Genomic DNA, 7,233 nt, shown 5'->3' on the forward strand with positions numbered 1-7,233 from the left:
TTACTTTGGCCAGCTCAGCCACACATGACTATATAAACATAACTGCATTTCTCTGAATGTCGAAGATGCCGTCTTTAAAAATGACAAAGTCACTCATGGCATTAGAGGGATAACTATGAATGTCACAATGTGCAAATTGAACACAAACATGCAATAACAATAAATATATAATGGTTATGGCATATCATATATGAAAGTATCGTGATTAAAGACACTGGACGGGGGTCCTGTGTGGCTTAGTTGGTAGGGCATTGTGCTTGCAATGCCAGGGTTGTGGGTTCGATTCCCACAGGGGACCAGTACGACTAAATGTATGACTGTAAACTGTAAGTCGCTCTGGATAAGAGTGTCTGCTGAAATGTTTTCCAATGTTTTTTAACCCTCACTAATTTACTTTGATTGTGTTGTCAGTGGATGGGCTATAATAAAAGTTATTGTAATACATTATTGTAATAAAAGTCAATAGAAGGTTGATAGAAATAAATGCTGCTGTTTTTACTACCGTCTGTTCCAGATGAAACTTTGAACTAACCAGATGGAGCCTGCAAGCCTATATTAAACTATCGATAAATTGGGAGCTCAGTCAAATAATCAAATGGCTTCTCCTAGGTCAATACTGGCCACACATTTCAATATGTGACCGACCACCTCGATTTGGTCTTATGTAGTAAAATTTGAAATTTTGTTTTTTACATTGGATAAAAGTAGAGACTCAGAGCTAGAAAATCGTATATCATACACCACAGTTGAGGAACAATGGGAAAGTAATTCTGCTTTGAAAGTTGATAAACTTCACTTTTGAGAAAATGGCCCTTGAATGTTTTGGTGCACCTACTGGAGATCTTTGTCTACACGCATTCAGCATCATTCACACCCTCTTAAGCCTTAACCCCACCCATCTCTTTAAAGATTCACATGTGAGGACATGTGGTAAACTCACACTATATTACATAAAATCAAAGTTTATTTGTCACATGCACAGGATACAGAAGATGTAAATGGTACAGTGTACAGTTACTTGCATGGTAGCAATATCAAAAACAGAAAATGTCCAGATAAAAATATTTTGTAAATATTTGATCATTTTTAGATGTATCATGATTACCCGACACACTTGTCTAAATTGATGGGTCATGTGAAGGAAACGCTATAACCACCCCCAGGCACATATAGCTAAGTGGATGGGTCACTATTGTCTAGTGACCCATCCATGTACACATGTTCATGAACTACAATAGATATCGGTAATCACCCCCAGACACACCTGGCTAATTTGGCGGGTCATGTAATAATCCGTCCGAAGTGGAGTCTTTTGTTTAGACATGTAACAATGAACCGGCATAATCCCAACTCATACTACCTCTGAGGGTGATTACTACCTCTGATGGTTTAGAGCTTGGTAGTCACCTCATGCAAGAACTTGGGAGTATGGCTAGACAGTACACTGTCCTTCTCTCAACACATATCAAAGCTGCAGGCTAAAGTTAAATCTAGACTTGGTTTCCTCTATCGTAATCGCTCCTCTTTCACCCCAGCTGCCAAACTAACCCTGATTCAGATGACCATCCTGACCATGCTAGATCACAGAGACTTAATTTAGAGATCGGCAGGTAAGGGTGCTCTCGAGCGGCTAGATGTTTTTTTTTAACCATTTGGCCATCAGATTTGCCACCAATGCTCCTTATAGGACACATCACTGCACTCTATACTCCTCTGTAAACTGGTCATCTCCGTATACTCGTCGTAAGACCCACCGGTTTATGCTTATTTGTAAAATCCTCTTAGGCCTCACTCTCCCCTATCTGAGATATCTACTGCAGCCCTCATCTTCCACATACAACACCTGTTCTGCCAGTCACATTCTGTTAACCCTGCTGTTGTGTTCCAGTCGAATTGGACCAATTTAAGTTTTCTCTCTGAAAAATGTAGTTCATTTAATCTGATTGTCACAAGGTTCCATGACTTTGTCCACACAGGCCATCTGAACACACAAAGTACATTTGGATGATTTTCATTACATTTTGGGTGTTATATTTAACTTTTGTACACCTGTGGTGTTCCCGGTCAAAAATGACCGGTCATTGGAAATGAATGGGTGAGACTACAATTAGTGTATAAAATTTAGTTCAGGGACATGCCCATTCATCAGATGGACACACTTCCTCTCCCAGACCCCCACATGCATGTGTGTTTGAGCACACACACACACACACACACCTCACTCCCCTTCTTGGCTTCCATAGCAACCCCCACGGGAACCTTTCCCCAATTGAATCTTTCCCCACGGGAATCACACCTGTTGGCATTCTCACAAACAATTGCACCATTGTTTCAATAATATATATAACTTTTCTCGCAGCTCTGGTATATAAAGCTTTTTTGAGGCCTTGCTCACAATTCATTCTGTGGCAGCACAATGACCAAACGATATACTGTATGTGAGGCTCTTGATCAAATCTTTGATCATGACACTGGTGAGGAGGAGAGAGGCCAGGAAACTGACAGTGAAGATGCATTAGAGGAGGAAGTGTCAGAAGTTGAAGACAACACAGAATATGATCCAGACCAAGAGACAACCGATGTGGAACAATCCAGTGATGAGGAAGAGGGCCCTGCTGAGGTTGTTGTTACGTTCCAGTGATGAGGAAGAGGGCCCTGCTGAGGTTGTTGTTACGTTCCAGTGATGAGGAAGAGGGCCCTGCTGAGGTTGTTGTTACATTCCGGTCAAAGAATGGGAATTTGTCCTGGTCTTCATTCCCACCTGAGAGAAGAGGTCGGCTGTCAGCTGAAAATGTATTCAGCATGACCCCAGGGCCAAAGAGATACGCCATATCCCAGGTTGATGACATAACATCCTGCTTCAAACTGTTCCTGACAGAGTCAATCGAAGCTATAGTGATCAACATGACCAACTTGGAGGGGAGACGCGTTTACAAAGACACCTGGAAGGAGGTAGACCGGACTGACGTCCAAGCATACTTGGGTCTCTTGATTTTGGCTGGTGTGTACAGATCCAGAAACGAATCTAACACCAGTTTATGGGTGGTCGGACAATCTTCGACAACCGTGATACAAGACCAGGCCGCCGTCAACAAGACCAATGCTGGCAGCGATCAGAGAGGTTTGGCACAAGTGGGTGGAGCACCTGCCACTCATCTATAACCCAAGTCCACACACATGCAACAACCACCACGTATTGTCAAAAATCTGCATAAGGAACACACACAATGTAACCACCATTGATTGACAGATTGTGAACATTGTATTGTTATTGTTATTGTTAGTAATACTGTTATTTTTACTGTTGTTCAAAAATGTGTTCAGACATTAATTTTGTAATATGGTAAAGTTTTCATGTGTAGTTTTAGGCATATGTCCTTTCTTTACTAATAAAATCATACCGGTCAGTTTTGACCGGGAACACGACAGATGTTGTTTTGTGCCACTATTTAAACATCTGAAATTGTTTCAAAACAAATGTCCTTGTTAAACTTTGAAACAAAGTAGTCTATGATACATAGCACAATATGTTTCATCTGAGTATTTGTTATTGTCAAAATAATCCATACATTATGCATTCTTTTGCTCAAAAATGATTTGTATGAGCTCAGGTCAATGAGGCCTACAGGACATAAATAGCAAATAGAAGTTCAAAATGTATACTGTTCACAAGAACTTAAGTTAATAAAAAGATCTAACACAACATTAGGTGATACTATATGTACTATTATGGATTTATAATCAGCTATAATGTAGGCCTCATTGACCTGAGCTCATACAAATCATTTTTGAGCAAAAAATGCATAATGTATGGATTATTTCAACCCCCTTGGGTTGTGCCGTGGCGGAGATCTTTGTGGGCTATACTCGGCCTTGTCTCAGGATGGTAAGTTCGTGGTTGAAGATATCCCTCTAGTGGTGTGGGGGCTGTGCTTTGGCAAAGTGGGTGGGGTTATATCCTGTCTGTTTGGCCCTGTCCGGGGGTATCATCGGATGGGGCACAGTGTCTCCTGACCCCTCCTGTATCAGCCTCCAGTATTTATGCTGCAGTAGTTTATGTGCCGGGGGGCTAGGGTCAGTCTGTTATATCTGGAGTACTTCTCCTGTCTTATCCGGTGTCCTGTGTAAATTTAAGTATGCTCTCTCTAATTCTCTTTCTCTCTTTCTTTCTTTCTTTCTCTCTCTCTCTCGGAGGACCTGAGCCCTAGGACCATGCCTCAGGACTACCTGGGATGATGACTCCTTGCTGTCCCCAGACCACCTGGCCGTGCTGCTGCTCCAGTTTAAACGGTTCTGCCTGCGGCTATGGAACCCTGACCTGTTCACCGGACATGCTACCTGTCCCAGACCTGCTGTTTTCAACTCTCTAGAGACAGCAGGAGCGGTAGAGATACTCTTAATGATCGGCTATGAAAAGCCAACTGACATTTACTCCTGAGGTGCTGACTTGTTGCACCCTCGACAACTACTGTGATTATTATTAATTGACCATGCTGGTCATTTATGAACATTTGAACATCTTGGCCATGTTCTGTTATAATCTCCACCCGGCACAGCCAGAAGAGGACTGGCCACCCCTCATAGCCTGGTTCCTCTCTAGTTTTCTTCCTAGGTTTTGGCCTTTCTAGGGAGTTTTTCCTAGCCACCGTGCTTCTACACCTGCATTGCTTGCTGTTTGGGGTTTTAGGCTGGGTTTCTGTACAGCACTTTGAGATATCAGCTGATGTCAGAAGGGCTATATAAATAATTTTGATTTGATTTGAATTAATTAACATGAAACGAACACAACAGGAGGGTTAAAGGTCCCCAAAGCACACACATCCCTGGGTCGCTCGTCTTTTCAGTTCGCTGCAGCTAGCGACTGGAACGAGCTGCAACAAACACTCAAACTGGACAGTTTTATCTCAATCTCTTCATTCAAAGACTCAGTCATGGACACTTTTACTGACAGTTGTGGCTGCTTCGCCTGATGTTTTGTTGTCTCTACCTTCTTGCCCTTTATGCTGTTGTCTTTGCCCAATAATTTTTGTACCATGTTTTGTTCTGCTACCATGTTGTACTGCTGCCATGTTGTATTACTACCATGTTGTTGTCATGTTGTGTTGCAACCATAATATGTTGCCATGTGTTGCTGCCATGCTATGTTGTTGTCTTAGGTCTCTCTTTATGTAGTGTTGTATTGTCTCTCTTGTCATGATTTGTGTTTTGACCTATATATATATATTTTTTTTTTAATCCCAGCCCCCGTCCCGCAGGAGGCCTTTTGCCTTTTGGGAGGCCGTCATTGTAAATAAGAATGTTCTTAACTAACTTGCCTAGGTAAATAAAGGTTAAATAAATATAATAAAAATACTACCAATACAAACATTGTCATAGCTGTAGTATGAATGTGCAGGTAGCTAACGCTAACAAACTAGGTTCAATGTTAGCTAGCTAACATTAGGTTATAACTAGCAATGCAAATGGTTTCCTGATTCAAATAATATTACTACCCAGATCATACATGTAATGCTAGCTAGCGAGCCAGCAAGCTAACATTTGCTAGCTAACTAACAGTATGCTTTAACTTGCAATAAAAATTACTTTCTGACAAAATTTGAAACTTATGTCTGAAAAAGTAGCTAGACTCTTACCCGTGTACATGGATGAACGCTTCACGGAATGACTAGAACAATTTAACTCTGTTTAGTTTGTAGCTACATCTTGTTTGGCCAGCGTTGTGTCAAGTCACTCTAGTTCACACTGACCGTGGCGTGTGCATAAGGTAGCACATCACTTTTTCCAACTGATCTGTCGATAGCGCCTGCTAAATTCAGGGCATCAATGTTGTTGAGAAAAGTAGCAAAACTTTTGTAGTTCTCGATGGCTAACGTTATATCTTTCCAAAATGAACAGCTCACATTATAGACAGAAACATGCTACTTGTCAGAACAATCCAAACTCATCTCCCGGCATGTCCAGCCCATCCATTATCTCAGCCAATCATGGCTAGTGGGAAGGTTCCTGACTTTTTCCATGGCTAAACCAACTAGGCTCGTAATTTAACGATTGTATTCATGTTCATGGATGGAATACAAAGTGTATTATTAAGGCACATGAAAGTTCACATGTTCCTAAAGGTATTTCTGCCAAAAAGCGCATTTTGACAAAAAATGAATGTTTACGTTCAAATGCTGTGAATCCTGTGAAGTAGTGACGTGCGACATATGCCTACAGTATATCTGAACATTTTAGTTTCCTGTAGTTTCCTGAAACGAGTCACATGTTTCATTCAATGTCCAATATCCATCAAGACAGATTTCTGATAGTTCTAAGAACACATCACTACCGACAGCTTGTCAGAGAAGAAGAAGGAATTGATATCTTGCTTCCTGGTTGAAGGTCCTCTATACTAGTGAACTATGACACCTTGAATTGATTCAATTTGTAAAAAGGAATTATTTTTAGGTCTTTGTTGTTTGCAATCATCTCTGCTCAGCAATGGGCAATATGGTATGTGGGCGTGTGCGTGTGTACCTGTATATTTGTGTGCTTGGGTGCGTGTGTATTCATATGCACGTGTGTTTGTGCATGCTTGTTTGTTTTAAGATCAGCACAGTCTAAAAATTAAGGGTTCAACAAGGGTTCTTCTAAGACCCTCAAAGTTCTTCGAAGAACCTTATGGTCCTTGGCCTAAGTTGGTGGTTGTTCTTGCAGGAATCTAACTGCCAACTGAAACATTTGGATTTTAATTTGAAAGGACAGCAGGTGCAGGCACAGGAAAGGTCTCAATTTAAGGTAATCTTTCCATATTTGTGCAAATCTTTCTAAAACAGAAAATTGACAGAATTCAATGGATATCAATCAACAAAGCGGTAAGAATATGTTGAAGGCTAGCTGTTCATTGAATATCCCATAGGCCTCCACTTTACGGACAAGGTATATGTATGAACAACATAATAAAATAAAAAATAATCATTCACATTTACCACAAAAACCAAGGTATGAATACTGTCATGTGCATGTTTTGTTAATCATCAGTATTACTACTGTTTTTTGGATTCATAGACTTCACCCTCCCTACACCCCTGATTAATATAACAGGAAACCTGTTCGATCACCATGCACTGCAAAATTATTCTGGCTATGGACACGGAGAACATCAACACATTAACATCAACACACCAGATGATATACCCATTGGGCTTGGGCCTCTGCTGGGAGTTGACCTGATATTTTAATTTTTCTATGCTG

This window comes from Salvelinus alpinus, chromosome 22, assembly GCF_045679555.1.
Source record: "Salvelinus alpinus chromosome 22, SLU_Salpinus.1, whole genome shotgun sequence".
Lineage (NCBI taxonomy): Eukaryota > Metazoa > Chordata > Actinopteri > Salmoniformes > Salmonidae > Salvelinus > Salvelinus alpinus.